The sequence below is a fragment of the Schistocerca nitens genome, chromosome 12, assembly GCF_023898315.1.
Source record: "Schistocerca nitens isolate TAMUIC-IGC-003100 chromosome 12, iqSchNite1.1, whole genome shotgun sequence".
Classification (NCBI taxonomy): domain Eukaryota; kingdom Metazoa; phylum Arthropoda; class Insecta; order Orthoptera; family Acrididae; genus Schistocerca; species Schistocerca nitens.
The window spans coordinates 195,332,435-195,357,682 of NC_064625.1; the positions used below are offsets into that span (position 1 = coordinate 195,332,435).

Below are 25,248 nucleotides of genomic sequence, written 5' to 3' on the forward strand. Positions count from 1 at the left end.
TTCAGGCTTTCCCAGTGGATCGCCGCAAATACGCTTCTCAGATATGTCGCCAAGTAACACTGTGTGAGCCTCACAATATTTCATCGAAACAACTGTTCAACATTATTGTCACTGTTGCAAGATGCGACTGGTGATACTTGGCTCCCAGCAGGGAACACTACCAATACTACTTTCACCTAACTGCAAGCATACTTTTTACTTGTGGCCCCGATAAATTTCAAGAAAGATGCGCAAGTACTGTCAGTCGCATCTTGTGGCAGTGTTCAGAGCAACTACCACCACCAGTTGATGATGTCGAATACTTGTTTCCGTGAATGAGTCTGGGACCTACACAATAACATCTGGCAGCAAACCTGAGAAGAATATTTCCTGAAGATTGGCCAGGAAAGCCTGAAAAGTCATGACCAGTACCTCTACAGGTAGGACATGGCAAAAGATATAAATGAGTTTGATAAATTATGTACTAAGAGAGGTAGATTGCTGGGCATGCTGGTCCTTTGTATCGAGACACCATGCCAAGTAGACTTTTCCAATGTTTGCTAAATTTAAACATAATAATGACTCGGCATCCGCTATTAGAATTAAGCGATGTGTGAGTGCAGTCCTTGTGAGAGAGAGGGTAAGTTACACGGGACAGGAGCTACAAATTGTGCTCATGAAATTACTTTCACTACACCTGCATCTACATCTATACTCTGCAAACCACTGTGAGATGGAGTGAAGAGGGAACATCCCGTTGCACTAGTTACTAGGGTTTCTTCCCGTTCCACTCACTTATGGAGTGTGTGAAGAATGATTATTTGAATGCCTTTGTGCATACTGTAATAATTCTAAACTTATCCTCATGATCTCTAAGTGAGTGATAGGCATGGGATTACAGTATATTCCTAGTCATCATTTACAGCCGGTTCTTAAAGCTTTACTAATAAACTTTCTCGGAATAGTTTACATCTGTCTTCGAGAATCTGCTAGTTCTGTTCTTTCAACACCTAATGATCTTATCAAACCTCTCAGCTGTATCCTGGAGCTGGGTGGATAGCACTGCTTGGACACTAGCTGAGTGGACCAAACAACAAGCAAAGGTTCACCAAATGGCAAAGTAAGCCCCACTTGAAGCCAATCACAAGAAAATGTACCACAATGATGGACTGTGTTTAATCTAATGTAACTGCCCATAGCAACACTGCAAAAGCAAATCTCCACATTGATTATTTTTGTGGATATATTGTTTTAATCTCATGGACAAGGCTTAGGATAATACAGTGGATTCAGTGCTTCAGGAAAGTCTGAATTATGCAATGACACCTGGTACAGCCTCAGTCAACAATGTGATACCTGGAATAGCACAGGCAATCTTGAAAGTTTCCAGTGAGGTTGCAGAAGAGATTCAGTGACATATCTGCTGAATTGTAACCCAAGATTCAGTATAACTTCAGCAGAAGGAGAGGCTCTGTGAGACTTAAGAGTAGACCAAGACCTCATCCGTTTACCTGCCAACAAAGGGATCATTGTCGTCCTTCTCATATGTACTGAGTACAACAGCAAGATAAATGCATGATCCTGCATATCACAAGCAAGGAGAGGATTGGTTAGGCAAAACTCTCACAAAAATTCTAAGACTTCAAGAGGAGTTTTATTCTGGCAGACATCAAGTGCCTGCATCAACAGCCTGTGGTTCCCCCATAACTAGAGGGCCTATCTAAGATTAAGAAGAATAGGCCACCTCTTTGGCCCACAGCAACACTGCAAAAGCAAATCTTCACATTCTGGCCCAGACAGACCAATTGACCGTCATATCATCGTTTGCAGATGTCATCATCTGATGTTGTATGGAAGGGCATGGGTCAGCACATCAACACACCACTCTCCTTGTTGCAGTTGGCTTCCCTTGGAGCTGCTACTTTTCAATAGCTCCTCTATAGAGCTCACAATCCTTAGTGCACTCCATTCCAGTCCTCAGACCACTGAAAAATTCCTGGCAGTACCAAGAATCAAACCTGGGTCCTCTACACAGTAGTCAATATGCTGACCACTTAACTATGGAGGTGGACCATAATAACACTGGAGCACTTACTTATTTTTTTGGCTAAACATCTTACTTCACTGTTCCGACCTCTCGTAGCCAAATGTAACCATAACATTTGGGGTTTAGGGACTTTCATAGGATGCCTGAAAACAGTTACACTACAACTGTCTGATCATTTGGTTAGACAGATTGCTACTTACTGTAAAGAAGACACATTAAGTTGGAGACAGGAACCATTAAATGATGCTTACACAAAGCTTTCAGCCACAGCCTTCATCAGCAAAAGAGAAACACACACCATTCACACACACACAACCAGGCACATATTGCCATGTAGAGCTGGCAGTCATATGTGCATGAGATGTGCTTGCTTGTGTGTATGAATGGAGTGTGTTTCTCTTTTGCTGATGAATATTGTGGCCAAAAGCTTTATGGATGTGTCTTTTAATTGTGCCTGTCTGCAACTTATGCCTTCTTTACAGATAGTAGCCATCTGCCTTTTCCTACACTATTGATAGTCATACCAGGAATTTCCACTGTTTGATCTTTTAGTTAGCTTTAATGTTGAATCCTTATTTATGAAAGTGCCCCTACAGAACTCATTGGAGCTTATTAGCAGTAGGTTTGAGAAAGACATTATGTCATTATTTAAATATGTGCTTATCTCAATCTATTTCTTATTTAGCACCCATTACTTTGAAAAAGTGGGAAATGTTGACATGGGAAGACCCATGTCTCCTAAGGTGGCAAACTATTTTATAGCAGACTTTGAGGAAAAAGGACTGCAGTTGATAACTCTCCAATCTTCCTGCCATTGATGGTATGTTGACAATACACCTCTACCTCTGTTTCTATAGCATTTGAACTCCTTCCACTTGAATAATCAATTCACCACAAATGTGGAAAAAATTGGCAGCTCACCATTTCTGGATGTCACGTTTACAAGAAAAAGCAACGGAACACTGGGACACAAATGTTTACCACAAACAGATTCGCACAGAGTTATATTTTCAGATCAAAAGCTGTCATCTTGCACAAAGCAATAATGTCTTGTGGTCCTGGGTACACACTGATTGCACAATTTAACTCAGCCCCTCTCTGATTGATGAAAGTGCCACTCCAAATTATTCACACTCGTGGCTAACTTCAGTTACATAACTGTATTCCACGCCATAACAATAAGTAGTTATGGCGGATCTAGTATTGATTCGTGTGTGGTGTTGTGCATAGTTACTATTAATGCTACTTACAATTACTGAGCGAAGAAGCCATATCTGTTCCTTCTAGCAAGTCACCATCAACTTTTTGTGTCACTACTATGATGTATAAATATGTTTCATGTTGATTTCCTTTAAAAGCTATAGAAAGGCTGCTCTGGGAAAAGGAGGAGTGGCATGTCTCAGCAGCCAATGTGCTACGAGCATTCGAATCAAAGTGAGATCAATTGAGGGATGTGAATGAAGATGCGGAGACAGCCACTGCAGTGGTCTTCTTTCTGTACTTTGGCAGAAAGTCTTCAAGAACCGAAAAGATCCTCAAGACACACTATGTGTGTTTTCACCACCAAAACTGAGGAAAAGATATAATCTTGGAAACACCATGCCAGTGTGAGAGGTCTTATACTGGGCAGACGTGTCATACTGTCCTACAACATTATGTTCCACACTATCGACAAACACTCGTGCACCGAACCAGCGAGGTGGGCTGTCTGAACGTGGAGCATCGGATGTCTTGTGAGAGATCTAACGCTTTATCTTCAGCGCCATCAGTCTAGGTTTGTACTGTTAAGGAGACCATCCATATCCACACAGCAGATGATCTTATCAACAGGGATTTGGGATTTCAACCGAGCACTACCTGGAATCCAGCATTGGTTGTCATTAAATTAAAACGAGAGAAACAAGAACCTTCAATCCCTGATCTGATGCAATGCATTACAGAGTCAATTCAGCTTTTAACCACAGTACAGTCCAGCACCACCATCACTGCTCATAGTACACATGTGGAAAGCCTCTCTTCTGGTCTCAGGAGGGGGTACTCTGATTGCTAGTTTCATACAACTGTGAGCACCTCTCAGCCATGTCAATTCCTGCTCATGATCTCTATAAACGTTGATGCCGTTATGTATCACCAGTCACGTCTTGCAGCAGTGACGACAGCAATGCCCATCACCTGATGAAGTCGGACAGCTGTTGTGGGACTTCCACAATGTTGTTCTGTAATAAACCCAAGAACTGTAATTGAAAATCTACGTCTTCCATTTGCCTCACTTATTACAGGCCACACTTGTTTGTTCCACTATGTACTGCCTGTTGGTATTACCCTTGAATATTTAGATGGCGTAATATGCTCCAGATGTTCAACACTAATCACCAGAAAGTTATGCAAATACCCATTCAGATCTTGATATGATTTCAACGTGTGGTTACTTGCCATAATAAAAAAGCAAGATACTGAGTTCATGTTTCAGTCTGTTACACAGTTTCAATCTAGCATGAAGTTTCACTGCCACCTTCCTTCAAATGTTAAGAAATGTAAAATTCTTTAGTTCACAATGTCCAGAAATGCAGTGTTCTATGACTACAATATCACTGAGTCAAACTGGAATCAGTTACCTTATATAAGTACCTGGTGTAACAATCTGTGGGGATATGAAATTGAATGATCATACCAACTCAGTCATGGATAAAGCAGTTGGAAGAAAGTGATTTGTTAATAGAATACTGGGATAATGCAGTCAACATACAAAGGAGATTACTTATGAAACGCCCATGCAACCCATCCGAGAATAATGCTCATATGTGTGGGACCCATACCAAACAGAACAAGGGATACTTAATACGTATAACAGGCAGCATTGTCACAGGTTTGCCTGACTTGCCAAAGAGCTTCTCAGAAATGCTGAGAAACCTGAACTGACACCTGAAAACGGATGGGAGCAATCCCATGAAAGCCTTCTAACAAAGTTTTGAGAAACAGTATTAAGTCAGGAATCAAGCAACTTATAGCATTACATTCCCCTACACTTCAATCCCATAGAGACCAGTCAGGCTAAAATAGAGCGCACAGTGACATTAAACAGCCATCCTTCACCTCCTGCCATAAGCAAATGGAATCGGAAGAAACTGTTAACAATGAGATGCAGAGGTTTTTTTTATTTTTATTTATTTATTTATTTATTTATTACACACACGCACGCGCGCGCGCACACGCACATCATACCATAGAGAAAGAACACAGAATTGCTCCAAGTAAATTTAAATTACACATACTCAATGTCAGGTGGCTAACGAATCTCTGAATAACAATTTATGTTACTCAGTTTCACTTGAGACTGACACACACATTGTGTCATTCAAATGATCTGGTGAATATGTTATTGAGGAGGCACTTTTGATTGGTATTGCTGACAGCACATACTGCTATACTGTTATTGACGGTAGACAGCACGACAAGCCTTTATATCAACATTTTTAATTAGAGCTTGTGGTGGTTACCCGAGGCATGTCCAAGTTTACATTTGGAACTGGAATTACTAGAGTATGAGCCAGTTTCCTCTTATATTTCTTCCATGAAGCAAAATAAATAAATTTTCTAAATTTTGCTGTAAGTGTTTCAACAGGGATGCTAATATGAATAAGAAGATTCCACTACATTTTTCATCATAATGTAGTCTGCTCTGTGATTTTTATCTTGGCCTACTGACAATGACCGATAATGTGTGCACAGATAAAAAATTTCATTCTTGTTATGAAGAGGGGCTGGTTTGAATTAACTTTGTGAGTTCATGCAGTGGTTACTCAAAACACTTTAAAATTTGTTTTTTAATGCATTTCAGTTACACCTGCAGTTCTTGAATCTGGCACTTAGCACATTAAATTAATACATTGTGTTTGATATTCTTGTTTATACTATTATTACAATTCCGCAGTATGCATTTTTGTAACTGTCACTGTTTGTCATTTTGTTCATAGTGATAGATGTCTAAGATGTATAACAACTACTGAGGTAAGAAACAAATGGAAAATTACATTTTTTCTGCTTTCTTGAGACATATTTTGGATATATTCTAAAGTTTCCTCTGTCCACTAACAGAAGTGTTCCCAGGTCTGAGCTGACAGAGATGGTGGCCATGTATGCATGAGGTGTGCTTGCTTGCTTGAATAAACGTGTGTCTGTTTTCTTTTCTAAAGAAGGCTTTGGCCAAAAGCTAAATCATGACAGTCTTTTCGTTGCGCCTGTCTGCATCTCAATGTGTCACATTTACGGTGAGTAGCAATCTATCCTTTTCCATATTTTGTAGATAAATTCAATGGTCATTCTTCATATATCACATTAATGAATGGAATGTAATTGAAATTGCTCTCTAAACATGATCTTACAAATTTACAGAGTATAGATAGTAAAAATAAAATTAGCTACTGGAGAAGGGTATATTTCATATTTTTAATGCTTGAGAAAGGTTTTAATGATTTTGTGGAAAACAATTCATCATTCGTATGTGTTCTTGTCTGTAGTTCATGTCCCTTCTCAGTTGTGGATAGAGAATTTTCAAATAAAAACACGAAACTACATTGAGGGTACTCTACCACAGCAGTAATGTTACAAGAAAGGGAAGTATAATCACAGGTGGAAAAATCAGAGTGGGAAGGGGTGACGAGGGGGGGAGGGGGCTCAAAAGCAACAGGATACATTTAATGCAAATGGAAGGGAATGAAAGGAAACAAGGGGGATGCAGGACCAGGAATGGCCAATCTAGTTTGAGACCACATGACTATGAGAACAAAGCCTGTTGATAAGAATACTGTTAACTGGTGGTGAAACCTTTGCTACCTGCCCTCACCAATACAATTACTTTTCCATGTCCATAGAACAGGCATAGTAAAAAAATCTTTTTATTTTACCACATGCTGTGACTCCTTCCTGTCCCAATCACACATTGGGTGTCAAATGGATGCTGATATGATATGCCTTTGTGCAAATTGTGGTTAAAAGTTATGTAGTGGATCACCTTGCATTTTTCATAGTTTATGTGCAATATACGTACATAAGATGCATCTGGTGCAAACATAAAAATTAGGCTATGCTACAGATCCATCTGTTACCATAACCTATATTCTGCCTCCACATTCACTGGTTTCATCAGTTCACAAATACATTATCAACTTCTGCCTAACCCAGACCTCGGGCTACACTACCGATCACTCCGTCACAACAACCAAGATTTCAGGAGGGGGAGTAACACACTCTATTAATCTAACATAACTTTTATAGTACTTTTGGTAATTGCATGTATATGCCAAGAAGAGTCTACAGATTTCATTTAGAAAACAAGTTCTTGGAATCTTCAAAGCAGATGTTCAGGACATATAACACGGCTTTTCTTTTTTATTTCTACCAAGTCATACTTTTGAGACCTTCTTTCACAGTCCCCTTGGAGTCACAAAATAATCTTGTTGTTTACTTGTTTTCCTGTATAGCATCTACAAGTATCTCACTTAGTACTACCAGGTATCTGAATGCAGAAACTTGGCATTTTACTCATGGTTAACTGTAATGATGTCATCAGTTATTTCGGTACATAGACTCTGTTTTCTGTTCTGTGTGAATCTTTCATTTTGGATATTCTTGTGTGTCTACGTGAACAGGTGTCAGAAAATTTTATAGCAACATTATGACCACCAAAGCAGCTATTTTCATAATAATTTATTTATAGCTGAATGACTAATATAATACAAAACAGAATCTGTTGTATCAGTGACAATAGTTAATGCACTTCTAATAACAAACACAGCAAACACTGGAATACAGCTAAAGGGCCATTCCATACCAAGTCATGCAGGGCCCTGCACCCACTTGTCACAGATGTTTATGAAAATTTATATTTGAATTGTATGCATAAAGACAAGAAAATATTCCAAGTTTCATCCAATTCTGACAAGTAGTTTCTGAGTTATCACTATTTAAAGTTTTAGGCTAATTGTATTTCTGAGGGTGATTAAGATGAAACTAAAGTGTGCACGCTTTTACAGAATTTAAAGCAAAATCATTAGTTTTGAAGCTAGAGCCTTGAAATTTTCACTGGTTTGTTCTAAATTAAACATTGAAACTGATGTATCTACAAAATACAATTTATAATGTTCATTCATATTGAAAAACTGTACTAAACTGTTAATTTCAAAACTGTGATGTTGACGTAGAAAATTATGAAAAGCTAAAATCTCTCTCCAAATAACCCAATACAACCATATATTTATGAAAACAGCATAAAATTACATTTCAAATTGGTGCAAAAAATTGGTGGGGTTCTTAGTTGTAACAATTATATACCAAATTGAAATCAAATTTTGTAATTTACTTTGTAAAATACATGTTTGGTACAATAATCAAATATTTGGAGTCAATACAACTGTGAAAATACCAGATGAACTCAAGTTTTATGTATCAATTATTTTAAAATAAAAGACACAAGCATTGAGAATTTTACAAAATAGGTTTACTTACATTTGAATACATGAATTGGCAATTACTCGTTTTCAAACAAATCCTTTGTAAAAAGAGGTTTCGATAACTTTAATAATTATTCAGTTGAAGTATTATACTAAGTTTACATGAAGCTGTATGTACACTAACTACACTTAAATGTCCATTAAGGTTTTTTTACAATAAAGAATTGAAATTGTTCCATGTTTTGATGGTTTCCTTTTGGGAATTAGCATCAATCTTATATGATGTGCTGAACTGAGATGCTACCTCTGGAGGAGTTATTACACATAGAAGATGGGTGAGTGGAACAGGACATCTTTCTTCTTTTTGAGGCCAAAAGGAAGTTCCTGCTGGTCCATGACACTGCATAAAAAGAATGTCACAGTTCCTTTGTTCTTCATTGAAACCCAGAACCATTCCAATGCACCAGTTTTGTTCATAAACACATGCAACAAAAGAATGTAGGTTAGGTTTAATAGTTGGGGCAGTCAAAAATATTTTGTTTCAACAAAATTTCCAAGTCTGAACTCACTCGTTTGGCTGTAATTTCTTCACAAGAAGCTGGCTTAAAATAATGAAAACTTCTTGTACCCACTATTGTTTAACCCGTTTGAAATCTGGTTTCAAGCATTGTTCTTTTAGTTTCAATTTCTTCTGCCTTTAAAAAGTATATTTTTTAGAATAAACATTTCAACAGAAATTGTACATTTGTTCAGCGTATATGATCTGCTCACTTTGCCTACTGCTCAGCAAGATTTTTTTGTAACAGTTCTCTTGACTGTTCCCCCGATCCCATCGCATGTTGTTTTACCGTGACTCATAGCATGAAATTACCAGCTTGCGATTAATTTAAAACCTTTCATTAAACATAAATTTAAATGCGAACATTTTTAGGTTAGGCTTTACCGTGACTGTTACTGACATTAAATGAAACAATAAGTTCACTGTTACCAGTCACCGTTTTATTTATTTCCACGATGCGTTTCGAAGGTTTAAACCTCCATCATCGGGTGGATTTACATTAGTAAGTATTACATTTGTGTGTGTGTTGCGTTACGATTTTTGGAGGAACTTGTGGCACTGCCTAGTAGAGAAACGACACACTATTTCAGAATATGGTTTAGGATAACTTTTGACGAAAAATTAAACTGATATCTAATGGTAAATATTAAATAAGTAAACTACAGTACCTTCAGTGATCACAGGTTCCTTTTGCTGTCGTAACACATCACATGTATACTGCCACATTTGTAAACAAATATGGCGTCTGGAATCAGCTGGGTGCAAAGTTCGTATAACAGAAGTGAAGACATACTCGCAAAGTGCAAAGAATATACATCATAACAATATTATTACAGAATAATTGCTTTAAGCATTTGGCGGTGTTTGTTTTGAGGGGTCAAATATATGTGTGTGTACTTCAGGTCGTATATAAATCCAATTCTGACAAGTTAGAACAGCAAACATTCGTACTCGTTTATACAATCAGGTGAAATGTTAAAATGGCTTAAACTTCATTCTTATTGATAACAATTAGGTGAAATGTTACAGACTATAATTACAATGATCATATTGGCTACAACAGTAAAATCATACATACATTACATTCTTTGATTGGGGTTAATAGACAGATGTGAAGTGAGGGGCTAGAGGCAGAAGGAGAGGTAGAGAGAGAAAAAGTGTGTGTGTGTGTGTGAGTGAAAGGGAGAGGGAGAGGGGGGAGAGGGAGAGAGAGAGAGAGGGGGGGGGGGAGAGAGAGAGAGAGACAGAGAGAGAGGAAAAAGTGATTATTGAGAGGAAACATTTACATGGCAAGGAGTCTTAAGATTGCATGTTGCATATAGTAGCTGCCTAAAGGTTGGAGTAATACATTGGTTAATGCTATGAAATATGCAGATAGATATACATTTGTGCCAGTAGTTGATGTACATACAGTTTTAAGCTGACAAGGGGTACAAGCTGTTGGTGTGATGAATTATCTGTGAATGAGGTCAATCTCGTGTACTCTTGGCAACTGTCATTATTTTTGGTATATATTAGGTGTGTGTGTGTGTGTGTGTGTGTGTGTGTGTAAGTGTGTGTGTGTGTGTGTGTGTGTGTGTGTGTATGTGTGTGTGTGTGTGTGTGTGTGTGTGTGTGTGTGTGTGTGTGTGCGTGTGTGTGTGTGCATTTTATGAGTGTAGGCAGTCGCTGAAAATGGAGATGATACTATTGTAAATATTGTCATTTTTGTCATTTAAGATAGATTCTGGTTGTTTCATTTGATGTTTGTATATTTGGAGTGTTTCAAGGATGTCTAGTTTTCTGCCTTTTGGTTGGATGTGTAGGATGCTAATACTTGTGTTGTTAACATGGTGTTTTGTTTCATGCAAGTGTGTAGCTATTGCTGATGTGTGATATTTTTTGTTTTTTAGTGCTGCCATGTGTTCCTTGAACCTAATCTCAAATGATCTGCCTGTCTGGCCTATGTAGAAGCAGTCACAGTCCAAACATTCAATTTTGTACACACCTGTGTGATGAAGTGGGTTTCGTGTGCCGATGTTGTGGGGTAACTTCTGTCCAATCTTGTTGTCCGTTGTAAAGGATATGCTTATGCCTTTCCGTTTGAAGACATTGGCAATCTGGTATGAAATGTTACCCAGAAAGGGGATTGTATGGAAGATGTTATTTTCTTTTTGTTTATTGTGTTGTGATTCCTTTGCCATTATTGAGTGTTTTAGGGTGTCTACTATGGAGCTGTTATAACCATTTTCAATAGCTGTTTGTTTTATTATTTCAATTTCTTTATCACATTTATCTTCTGAGAGTGGTAGTTGGATAGCTCTATTAATCATGTACCGGAATGCTGCCATTTTGTGTGCTGCGGGGTGGCAAGAAGAGTTGTGGATTGTGGTATGTGTTGTGGTAGGCTTCTGATAAATTTCAAATTGATGCCTATTATTCTTTATTGTAATGGTAAGGTCTAGGAAATTTATACTGTCGTCTTTTTGGTGTTCAACTGTGAATTTTATGTTTTCATGGGAGTTGTTGAAAAACTGATTCAACTCACTGATGTCATCTTTAGTGCCTTTGGTTAAAATGATGGTATCATCTACATATCTGTAGTAGTAGATGATATTTTTGAGGAGGTGGTGATTGGAATTCAGGATTTTGTCTTCTAGGTTATTTATAAATATTTCTGCTAGCAATCCGGAAAGGTTTGAGCCCATTGCAAGACCATCTGTTTGTTGGTAGATTTTATTGTTAAATTTAAAATAGTTGTGTGAAAGTGTGAATGGGCTCAAATCTTTCCGGATTGCTAGCAGAAATATTTATAAGTAACCTAGAAGACAAAATCCTGAATTCCAATCACCACCTCCTCAAAAATATCATCTACTACTACAGATATGTAGATGATACCATCATTTTAACCAAAGGCACTAAAGATGACATCAGTGAGTTGAATCAGTTTTTCAACAACTCCCATGAAAACATAAAATTCACAGTTGAACACCAAAAAGACGACAGTATAAATTTCCTAGACCTTACCATTACAATAAAGAATAATAGGCATCAATTTGAAATTTATCGGAAGCCTACCACAACACATACCACAATCCACAACTCTTCTTGCCACCCCGCAGCACACAAAATGGCAGCATTCCGGTACATGATTAATAGAGCTATCCAACTACCACTCTCAGAAGATAAATGTGATAAAGAAATTGAAATAATAAAACAAACAGCTATTGAAAATGGTTATAACAGCTCCATAGTAGACACCCTAAAACACTCAATAATGGCAAAGGAATCACAACACAATAAACAAAAAGAAAATAACATCTTCCATAAAATCCCCTTTCTGGGTAACATTTCATACCAGATTGCCAATGTCTTCAAACGGAAAGGCATAAGCATATCCTTTACAACGGACAACAAGATTGGACAGAAGTTACCCCACAACATCGGCACACGAAACCCACTTCATCACACAGGTGTGTACAAAATTGAATGTTTGGACTGTGACTGCTTCTACATAGGCCAGACAGGCAGATCATTTGAGATTAGGTTCAAGGAACACATGGCAGCACTAAAAAACAAAAAATATCACACATCAGCAATAGCTACACACTTGCATGAAACAAAACACCATGTTAACAACACAAGTATTAGCATCCTACACATCCAACCAAAAGGCAGAAAACTAGACATCCTTGAAACACTCCAAATATACAAACATCAAATGAAACAACCAGAATCTATCTTAAATGACAAAAATGACAATATTTACAATAGTATCATCTCCATTTTCAGCGACTGCCTACACTCATAAAATGCACACACACACACACACACGCACACACACACACACACACACACACACACACACACACACACACACACACACACACACACACACACTTACACACACACACACACACACCTAATATTTACCATAAATATTGACAGCTGCCAAGAGTACACGAGATTGACCTCATTCACAGATAATTCATCACACCAACAGCTTGTGGGGTACAAGCTTAAAACTGTATGTACATCAACTACTGGCACAAATGTATATCTATCTGCATATTTCATAGCATTAACCAATGTATTACTCCAACCTTTAGGCAGCTACTATATGCAACATGCAATCTTAAGACTCCTTGCCATGTAAATGTTTCCTCTCAATAATCACTTTTTCCTCTCTCTGTCTCTCTCTCTCTCTCTCTCTCCCCCCCCCCCCCCCCCCCCCCCCCCCCTCTCTCTCTCTCTCCCTCTCCCCCCTCTCCCTCTCCCTTTCACTCACACACACACACACACACACACACACACACACACTTTTTCTCTCTCTACCTCTCCTTCTGCCTCTAGCCCCTCACTTCACATCTGTCTATTAACCCCAATCAAAGAATGTAATGTATGTATGATTTTACTGTTGTAGCCAATATGATCATTGTAATTATAGTCTGTAACATTTCACCTAATTGTTATCAATAAGAATGAAGTTTAAGCCATTTTAACATTTCACCTGATTGTATAAACGAGTACGAATGTTTGCTGTTCTAACTTGTCAGAATTGGATTTATATACGACCTGAAGTACACACACATATATTTGACCCCTCAAAACAAACACCGCCAAATGCTTAAAGCAATTATTCTGTAATAATATTGTTATGATGTATATTCTTTGCACTTTGCGAGTATGTCTTCACTTCTGTTATACGAACTTTGCACCCAGCTGATTCCAGACGCCATATTTGTTTACAAATGTGGCAGTATACATGTGATGTGTTACGACAGCAAAAGGAACCTGTGATCACTGAAGGTACTGTAGTTTACTTATTTAATATTTACCATTAGATATCAGTTTAATTTTTCGTCAAAAGTTATCCTAAACCATATTCTGAAATAGTGTGTCGTTTCTCTACTAGGCAGTGCCACAAGTTCCTCCAAAAATCGTAACACAACACACACACAAATGTAATACTTACTAATGTAAATCCACCCGATGATGGAGGTTTAAACCTTCGAAACGCGTCGTGGAAATAAATAAAACGGTGACTGGTAACAGTGAACTTATTGTTTCATTTAAACATAAATTTATCACGCTTTTGAAGTTTTTGTACTGAGCACTGCAACCATCTATAAAATACTCAATTTGGTCAGATTTATGAAATCTATGGTTTTTTCTTATACTGAATAAACAAATGGTGCATCATGCTTTAGATCATCTGAAATGAAACACAATGATGTTTCTTTTGTGGTGGAATCTTCATTTTTAGAAAAAAATCACTACTGGATGAACTGAGCACCTCAAGTGGCCCCAATAGTAGGATTGCACTTCATTTTGCAAAATGAAGTTATAGTTTTCTGCAAAATCCATAAGAACTAAAACCTCATAAAATGCCAAATTTTCTTTTCTCTGTTTCATATAAGAGTTTTGAGTTTTTGTGATATAAAAATGCGATATCAAAGACTCAATTTTTTTTTAAATAGTAAAATCAGTAAACTCCTTGCAAGTTGGTAGCATTGTTTGTAAAGTCATTCTGCCATCACTTGAAATCCACTGCGAAAATTTAATGTCTTCATCTTCATCATAGTCTTCTAGTATTTCTCTTAGATGTTGCTACAGTGATTCAATTGTTTTCAGGCACACATCACAACGTCTTAACTTACAGTCCCCGTTTTGTCTATCACAAAACAATTTGTCTATCATAGTTTGTATTGATTCTTGATCATGCTGGTTCGGAGCATTTGCGAGAAGCTCAATGTTTTGGTGGTACAAGCAAACACACACACTGTGAGATCCAGGTGAACCCGCAAGCACACACCATTTCAGTCTCAAGGAGCAAAATTTGGAAAATCCAATTTTAATATTAGAGTGTTTTTCTTTAAACGCAATGAATAGTTCCTCTGAGTTGCATAAAAGGATTCTTTTCTACTTGTATTTTTTTATATACTAACTTAGTCTTTAGCACCTGGCAACAAGAAAGAAAATGCGTCATCTTTGTAAAACAGTTGGACAGGGTTTATTGTCTCTTTGGGAAGGATTCTGCCATGTTTGGGTTCTGTCAAAGCCAAAATACCTTTCTCGTTTGCAAGCGTTCTGGCTTTTCGCAATAAATGTTTTGGTACATTTTATTTTTCCACTAGTTTTCTGCAAGGCCAAGACTTTGGAGTGATTGTTAATATCTGTATTTTTTTCCCATGCGGTAAAGTTTGTCTACAGTTTTCCCTTTATTGCATCCACTAAATGATCAAGATTCCCAGATTTTTTCTTCAATTCATTACCTTTAGTTACACTGTCAGATTCAATTGAATTGTTGTATTCTTATACTTTCAAAACAAATAACAACTTTTTTTCAACCTGGTCTTTTGCCTTTTTGAACTTCCTTTTAGCATATTTTTTCTTCGATTAGGTAGATAATGACTGACGTTTAAGTGGTGTCACATCCAACCCTAAAAGCATTTCGTTCAACTTTTCTCTTTCTACTACTCTTTTTGCAATGGTTAATTCACTCTCATTTGCTTTATCACTTTCAAGTAGAGCAATATCTTGAAAAATAGACATTGCCTCATTCAACAGTTTTCTACGCATACCGCACAACAGCTTTCCTGGCACTAAAATAATTATCTTATTTTCCTTAACATAGTTTGCTTTTTCCAGAGTAATTATCCTGAAATCTTTCTTCTTGGTTGAAGGTACAGAATGTTTCTTAAATGGATCACATTAGGATTTTTGGTTCTTTTTCAAAATACTTTAAAAAATAACATAAATGATGGGAACAAATGTCATCTGTTTCACTGTACTGCTTTTTAGTATGCCAAACTAAAATTTCTACTTCTTCTTTAGACAACTTTCCCAAAATTAAATAAATGTCTTTGCTTTTCGTCAGTGAAGTATTTTCACATAAAAAATTTAGTAATGAACCTACTGAACACTTGAATTAGTTTCATCTTTACTTGAACTTTCCCTTATCTCCATGGTAAGAAACACACGCACACGCGCACAAACACACACACACACACACACACACACACACACACACACACACACACACACACACAAAACAATAATTTAAAAAAAAGTTATAACTGTCTTTATATTACAATTATTTAAAATGTCACTACGCACAAAACACTATGCAGTTAACTTGAACAGAGCCAAATACACACTGATAAGACTTGCAGTACAGGCAGGCTGTGAGGGGAGGGAGGGTTTCATGTCCTGACTTGAATTGCATGTCTTGACGAAGACACCCGGCAGACTGCTGAATTTTTCATGTGCATACTTGCATAGTAATACTGCCTTACCTGAACTTCAACACACTTCTCATGACTCCAAAAATGTTGTATGTTTCTTGACTTTAACTTCAGCTAAATAAAACAAAAAAAACATAAATACAATTACAACTCAACTGCAGTAAAATCTTTGCCCCAATTTAAAAATATATAACAAAAAATGTACTAATAAATTACGGTCTTCATTTGCTGATCTTTCAAATTATAGTTTTAAAACCTTTTACTTCTATATAACTTCTATTACAACCATTTTGAACTTTAAACCGCCGTTCTATACATTTTGAATAGATAAAACTTGTTTTGACTTCAATATACAATAAAATTGTTAAAACTCGGAACCCCAGCAATTATTTTGCACCATTTGAAGGGTAATTTTATGCTGTTTTCAAAAATATATGGTTGTATTGAGTTATTTGGGGAGATTTTAGGTATTCATAATTTTCTACACCTACGACACAATTTTGAAATTAACAATATTTTGAGTTTCAGTACAGTTTTTCAATATGAATGAACATTATAAATCAGAAATTTGTAGATCTAACAGTTTCAGTGTTTAATTTATAACAAACCAGTGAAAATTTCAAGGCTCTTGCTTCAAAACTAACGATTTTGCTTCAAATTCTGTAGAAGCATGCACACTTTAGTTACATCTTAATCGCCCACAGAAATACAATTAGCCTAAAACTTTAACTGGTGATAATTCAGAAACTGCTTGTTAGAATTCGATGAAACTTTGGATATTTTCTTATCTTTATGTATACATTTCACATATAAATTTTGGAACAAATCCTAAAGCCTTGGGTTTTATATCTAATTTTGGCTGGATGATTGTGTGTGGAATGATCCTAAACTATAATCTATCCTTTTCCTTATTTTGTTGATATTTCAACCTGACTTTAAATCTCCATCGACAGAGAGCAAGGAAGGACTGGAACTTAAGATTTAAGAGGACAAAGATGGGGAAGGAAGTTGGCTATGTCCTTGGAAATGTCCAGGTGTTCACTTCAATTGATGAAGGAAAGATAAATCTGGATGACTCGACTGGGTTTTGATTGTCATTCTTCCCAAGTATGAGCCCAGTACTTTCACCACTGTTGATACAAACATTTTTTTTTCTCTTCACATTACTGAGACAAATTGTGTGTAATGGTACCACAGAATTTTCAACAGTTTTCCAGTAAAACTGATTGCAGGAGTCAGGTTTCTGGGGATGAATAGCATTTTAAAATCCAGTAATATGTTGTTCTCTATGCAAAATATTTTACAGCTGGTTGCATTTTAATTGGTTATATTTACATTTTGCTACAATTGTGGTTCAATGGTATGGTTCAAACATGGCATTCGTCAAAAAGGTACATAGCTGATAGCAGGAGATTGCTATGTACTGAATGAAAAACTCAGTTCCTCTCAATACTGTTTTTTGGCGAATCTCACAGGTTGTTATTTTAAACATCAGTGTTGCCTTCCATAGACATTATATTGCACAGGCAAACAAAGTTGACACTCAGCGCATCGGCTGATGGGAGCGAGTGCAAAGGCATAACCCATTTACAAACACTCCCACAGGCCAGGGCGCCAAGTGTCAACTTTGTTTCCGTGATTAATACATGAAAATATAATCCAATTCTGTGATCAAGAAGAAAGATCTTGTAATAAAACACGGGAATCTCTCTAACTTACAAGTGCTAAATTACACAGTTGTCTGACATGGAAAATGATTTAGATAAGAGTTACTCAAAAATGTTTCTCTTGAGGAAATAATCCCAAACAGGTGACATTAATAAATTGAACAAAACTTTCCAGTCTTGTTCATCTACAAATTCATACTAGAATCACATTGTCTGGACTGTAAATCTATGCAACAATCATCTTTTCACAGTTCATCTGATGTACTAAAAAAACCCATAGGTACAGAGTTATGTTGTCTGAGGTAACTATAATTACATATCTACGCAAACAGACTTGAGTAAAAGGAATAGAATCTCGTAAAGACTTATTTATATACATTACATAAGAATCGTCATTAACCTATAAAAACATTATTTAAAAGTTGCCATTTTCACAGAAAAATTTAGATAATCTCAGCTTGCTGGCACTATGCAAGGCCTACTAAAATCTCGGGTCATAAGATACTGTAATTTTTATTCATGATATGTGTAACAAGGCACTTCCTTGTTTTAGACTTATGGAATACTTCTAGTGAATCTTCATATATTTTTGTGTGATTTGTACAAGTAAAACTACATTACACAAGCCGTATATGAGGAATCAGAAAGGATTGCTTCAGCGAAATAATATTGTTTTCCCATGAAGAGCTGAATATTTATTTATTTATTTTTTTTTTTCGAATAAAAGATTCTTCCTTCAGATGAACGATTCTTGCTAGGTTTACCACCAGCAGTGTCGGTGGTAATTTGGTAAGCAATTCCGTATAAAGTATTAATTTTGTCGGAACACGCAATGAAAACTATAAAACTATTTAATTTCGGTATATATGAGCAAAATTCAAACATCTATGAATAAGCGTAACTGCTTACTTAGGTGCCGTATGTTGTTATTACCTCTGTAAATTGGAAGTCACATGAATACACGTAAAAAAAAGTGTATTGTTTTTCTTTTCTTTTTTGCATTTATACAGAGACTACATAGATTAATAACTTCTAAACACAATATTACAGAGGCGTGTTGACAGCACAGTAAACAGTGCCTCTAACCTAAAATGGTAACACCCGCAATGACAGGTGTTTATGTACCAGCACGAATTTCACATCCTTTTTCCTAATACAGCATCTATTAATTTGTGTCTGTTCTGTTCCTGACAGAACATATTGCTACTGGATTCGTACTTGTTCCGACGATATATATATATATATATACACACACACATTTCACGTTTAACAAACAGACAGTTCAGAACCAAGCTATTGTTAGGTACTAAAATAAAACAAGAGCCAACAATCAGTCAGGTTATTTTCCTTTCGAATTTGACGCACAATTTAAATTTCGTATGCGCGGCAGGAAATCAACAAAGATACGCAGGAAATTGCCTCAGATGTTTCAATAACAAAGAAGCATCCATGGAGGTAAGAATAGAAGCATCTGCAGGCAATGATTTGACTACGCACAAGAACATTCCCACCCATTTCCCATCACATTTAGTTCCAGGTATTTGTTTCTACAGAATATATGTCTATTTGTACGGGTGACTTCGACCAAGATTAATTATACATGCATGATGTCACTGAGTATGGATTGCGAGATCAGCATGTAATTTGGAGAAAAAGATAACCATTGTCTATATTTTGGATGGTTTGTAGGAAACGTAATTTAAGTACTGTAAAAATTACAATAAATACATTATCAGTGCCTACATCAACGACCAAAAAAGTGCTAAAATTTCAGAAGAGTGTTGCGTCTATAAGGCACACAAAAAGACTGATCAATGAAACTTCCATAACAAGTGTATAGTTATAAATCAAATAAATTATAGCCTACTTAAAAAACTTACTACTTTTAAGTTTATTTAGAAAAAAGACAGCAAGCATTTTCTTTAAAATACCTGCGAGATACATGTGTCAGCACGATAAAAATAATGCTATTACTGCACTTAAATTGATCATTATATACTATATGGTAAGCTGGCATGGCAGCAAAATAATGTAGATTATAATTTATTTTGTAGGCCCTATGGTGAGGACCAAGCAACTCTGCCAACATGATTTGCTTTCTCTCCTTTTTTTTAATTGGTATCTACCCCTGAGCCACGGTATGTAGTTTAACAGGAACGTAATATTAATGCTCTGCATGCAGGATTGCTGGTAGTTCAATGCTTTGCTGGTGCAGTTACTTTATGTGATGAAACTGAATGATGTTTCTGTTATGTGATATGTATGAGTAAGCAAGTATTATTCAGATATTAGTGAAAGGCGATTTGCAGTTTCACTGCCACTCATTTAATTCTATAAATGATGGAAACCAACGTGACACTGGCCGTACAGTCACATTCTCGCAATGGCAACTTCAATGCTCTTAAATGTTTGACAAGCGGATTTGAGTAAGGGAGTAACAAGTTTTCTGGTGGTAGTATAATTAAAGATTGAGTGTACCATTAATAAAAGAAATCACCAAATGTGGTACAGTGCCTTTTGGTCCATGAAGCGTAACTCCAAAACTCGCCATAGAATAATTTTAGTATTTCATCTTATTTACTTAATGAGGGCTGAAAGATTAACACATTAGTTTTTAAATGAATTTTAGGTCATCGTCAGTAGCATCCAGTGTCACAGAAGAACTCTGAAATCATGCTTTTGGGAATGTGGTATAAAATTGGGAACGATGACAGATAATCATAAGATATTAAGTATCAAAGTGTCACTTCTAGCTTCATTAGAGCTAGATTGCACCTATAAAATGAGTATCGTATTTTTAATAGATATTAAACCACACTTCAACAAGTATTCGATACTGCTCTTTGGTATTCGAAAGCAATTCACGAATGGATCTTCAGCTACAGATGTTACATCTATTACAAATTTCTTTGATGTTATTGTGTTATCTCTTTTGTGGGCGCATTTTTTGTAGCTACTAAGCGAAGATATTTTTTTGTATCATGTTAGATTTGTGATTAACTAACTATATTTATTTTTTGTTAATTTTATTTTTGTGATTTAGGACCAAAAACTGGTGATATGTATACCTCCCACAGATTTTTGTGAGCTGTTATTTCGTTGATAAGTGTATTTCCCACTCTGAAGACGAAGCAGTTTTTTTTCCGAATTCACAAGTGACAATAGTACTGATCTCGTAACAAACAGAAACTAGTTGTTGTAGCAGTTTTATCCACCTGATACAGTGTACTGTTACAAGATTACAGGTATGTCCCCAGTAAGGTATGTTCAAAAAAGACTTGTAAAACCACTAAATTGGTGGTAAGTATGCTACCCAGCGTTTACAAAAGACATATTAATTTTGCATTAAATATATTTCCCAAGCCTCTTTCAGAAGCAAAATTAGTGGTAAGCATACTTCCCAAGTATCTTTAAAACAACGTTATTTGGTGGGATGTATACTTCTCAAGGTGCTAAAATCTATATTTCACAACAAACAGAAACCAGAACTGATGCAGAAAACTACCACCAGATGTCAGGAAGGCACAGAAGTGGTACACCATATTCCCATAAATGCTGTATTGAAATACATTCTCGATAAGTATATTCACCACAGCCCACAAAAAGTTTATTTCAGTATAAAATCCAGCTCCAAATCCAGTATGTATGCTTTTCCTCTTATAGGATTTTTGGCTCGCTTCTAATCCCATAACTTGAATGACCAATGCCCATACAGATATACCTAACTGAACTAATATTGAAAAGCAGTGCCACTAAACTTTGATGGGAGCATGTTGAAGCAGCAATACATGACACCAGTATCAGAGGGTGAAGCTCATATACAGACGTCTAGTAAGACAGCCTTGTTCCACTGCAGGCCACTTGGAGCACAAAAGTTTATGAACCCATCATCACGGCTTCTTATTAGGTGATTTAAAGTCTGCCATATTTGTTTTGGTTTTGTTCAGAACCGAGGTTGTTTTCCTACCATTGTCACTGAATATGACTTTGTGTGTATACTGCACTTCCTAAAATGCGTTGTGATGTATTTCTCACGTTCTGCCTGATGTTTGCTCACATACATAGTGTTGGGTGGATTAAATGAGTCCATATTTGCTTTTGTCTGATGTCAAACAGGCGCTAGTTTTGCTGCATGGTATTCTGTGGACATTTGTTCCTGCCTATGAATCTGTGTAAGAGCTGCTGGATTTAAATGTGCTGTAAGTATATTGCTCGCATACTACTTTATTTTTGGTTGCGTCCATTTTTCTTACTTTCTTGCGTTTAATAGATAACTCATTGACAGAACTGCTGTTCAACTTTATTACATTGTGTCATGGAATGAATGCATATTTAAGCTTTGAATGGAGTTGCTTTTTGTCACAGAATATGCTTTGTAGTATTAGTGACATAGCATGTAGTTACTATGCCAGTTACCATTATACAGCAAAAATATACTAAATCGAAGTGCATGTTTTACATGGGATTTTGTTACATAGTATGAATGTACTTCCACCTTATTGAACGATACTGCTTTCAGTAAACTCGAGTTATACAGAATTCACTAGTAAACCCAGTGATGAAAGCATGAGGGCGTGTTATTTGCTTTTAAATTTTCATTGGAGTAGTAAGAAGATTGTAGTACATTGATTTCTGCTAAAATGTATTGTTTCTAGTAGCTGTTACTAAAATTTGACACATTTGCATAACTACTGTTGCATTTTTAGCATTTGGAAGAAAGACTGCCTTAGTCAAGAGTATAAAGCATACTCAGTGGCACAAAAAACACAATTGAAAGCAGAAATGCGTACTCATTCTGTAGCAAAATATAATAAAATTCAATAGTAATTCTATCATAAGACAGCACCTAAGCAACAAACAACATCTGCAGTTGCAGAAGATTGCTTGGCTACAGGGGACTCAATTAAGTATGTGAACAATAGAAAAGACATTAGCTGCATTGTCAATCTATCACAGAGGTTGCACTACACCTTGTCATTTAGGGATTGCGTTCTGAAGCAGACTATTGACAGACGAGAAACAACAGAGATAATGATGACACCCTAAGCAAAGGTTGGGAACCAGTGTTGAGCATTGCCTGAGGGCCACTTCCACGTTGGAAGTTTCCTACAGAAGCATTCAGGAACTTGACATTGCACCCAGGCTTTGGAAATCCTGTGCCTCCACCACTCCACTTTAAGTGGAGTGCAATTGCATAGTGGGGGAAGGGATGGGGAGCAATCACTGTATAAAAGAGATCGGATGTGCTGAAGATGCCCATTCTACAGGAATCACCTAAAGAAGATGGCAATGTGTGCTGACAAAGTATCACTTTACAAAGAGGACTGCTCCCAGCTGGACACACGAGAACACCACAAACAGTCAATTCACCAGGAAACTTTAGATCACATACCACATTCCTCTATCGGGAATAGATGTATCAGAGACTTAAGAAGCTGAATAAGCTTCGATACAGGAAAGAGCATCTGCACAGCTTTCTCGCCTTCCTGATGAGGTGCCATGACCATAACATAATACCAACATTTGCAAGGATCACACATTATCTAAAACCCGCAACCTCCCAATGGATCAGAAAAGGAGCTAGTCTGGCCCTAATAAGGGAAAGGATCTGGTACACATGTCGCCAAGTGGACACATCTAAGGAACTACCGACACTCCACTCACAGATGATTTGTCTATTCTCGCCTGGTTATTGGGAGTGGACTGACACTGGCTCTTGGGCTCATGCAGAACTATCTTGATGCAGTGCTACTACCGAACACGTCTCCAAGTTCTAGTGTCTGGCAACAAGAGAGAAAAAGCCGCAAGAAGGGCAAAGAAAAACCGTAATCAGTTTCACAGGAAAGAGACTGACAATGTGACAAAATCAGTCCTGTAAAATGGACTCAACTTCGCACCAACACTGACTGCTACACCTGTTGCGTATTTCATCAATGGTATAGACTAAGTAAATTACATCCTCCCCAGCGATGATGTGGAAGAGGAGTGACTGGAAGGGAGAGCTGACCACCATAGTGAAGAAGAAGAAGAAGACCACTGATCTTCTATGATAGTCCCTGCCAAAGGAAATTGCCAAGAAACTTTGGGCACGAGCTGCTGCACCACTAAGATCCCATGGCATACCAAATGAACACAATGCAGATGTTCCTCTATGTCCAATTCTGAGCAACATAGGCTCAATCTCCCAAACATCGAAGCAGCAGTATTAAGCCTCTATATCGGTAAATATCGCCACCCCATCAGGAACTCTGTACCTTTAATTCAATGGGTGTAAGTAGTATGGCCCTGATGTGATCTTGCTCTTCATCAGAGTGCTGCTTGCCGATTTCCTCGAGTTTATCAGGGAGAAATTCAACCCGAAAATCACTAAGCTTTTCGAATTTGTTCTCACATCACCAATCTTTCTCTTCAGTGGCGAAACGGGTGGTGTTGCCATGTGGTGCCTTCTGTCACTGCTTGTGGTAAACTTGTTTATGGAGGATTTTGAAGAGAAAGCTTTGGGAACAGCTGCAATGATGCCTAAGATACGTTGATGGCACGTTTGTGGTGTGTCCACGTGGGAGTGAAAAACGTCTACAACTACATACATACTCCACAAGCCACTGTACAGTGCATGGTGAAGGGTACCCTTTACCACAATTAGTCGTTTCCTTTCCCGTTCCACTTGCAGTTAGAGGAGGGAAAAGGGACTATCTATGTGCCTCCATATGACCCCTAATTTCTCTTCTCTTATCTTCGTAGTCCCTATTTGAAATATATGCTGGTGGCAGTAGGATCGTTCTGCAGTCAGCTTCAAATGCTGGTTCTCTAAACTTTCTCAGTAGTGTTCTTCGAAATGAACGTCTTCTTCCCCCCAGGGATTCCCACTTGAGTTCCCAAAGCATATCCAGAGTTTGCATTCTGTTCAAAGATACCAGTAACAAACCTAGAAGCTTCGATGTCTTCTCAGTCCGATCTGGTGTGTATCCCAAAATACTCGAACAATACTCAAGAATAGGTTGCACTGGCATCATATATGGGGTCTCCTTTACAGTTGAACCACACTTTCCTAAAATACTCCAAATAAACTGAAGTCGACCATTCGCCTTCTGAACCACAGTCGTCACATCCTCGTTCCATTTCGTATTGCTTCCCAACGTTACGCTCAGATATTTAAAGGACATGAATGTATCAAGCGGGACACTACTAATGCTGTATCCGAACATTACACGGTTTTCAAATGATGGAGAACAGTTTTTCCTACTGATTCGCATTAACTTACGTTTTTCTACATTAAGAGCTAGCTGCCATTCATCACACCAATTTGAAATTTTGCCTACGT

At 37.2% G+C, this 25,248-nt stretch overlaps 1 long non-coding RNA gene across 1 annotated transcript; it reads right to left on the bottom strand.

The window, feature by feature from the left end:
* Window positions 1–7,717: 7,717 nt before the first annotated feature.
* On the bottom strand, window positions 7,718–10,193 carry LOC126215107 (uncharacterized). The gene is made up of 2 exons (XR_007542085.1): window positions 9,703–10,193; window positions 7,718–8,875 (listed from the first exon to the last, which is right to left on the bottom strand). It is a non-coding gene; the product is annotated as an uncharacterized LOC126215107 (long non-coding RNA).
* Window positions 10,194–25,248: the final 15,055 nt, after the last annotated feature.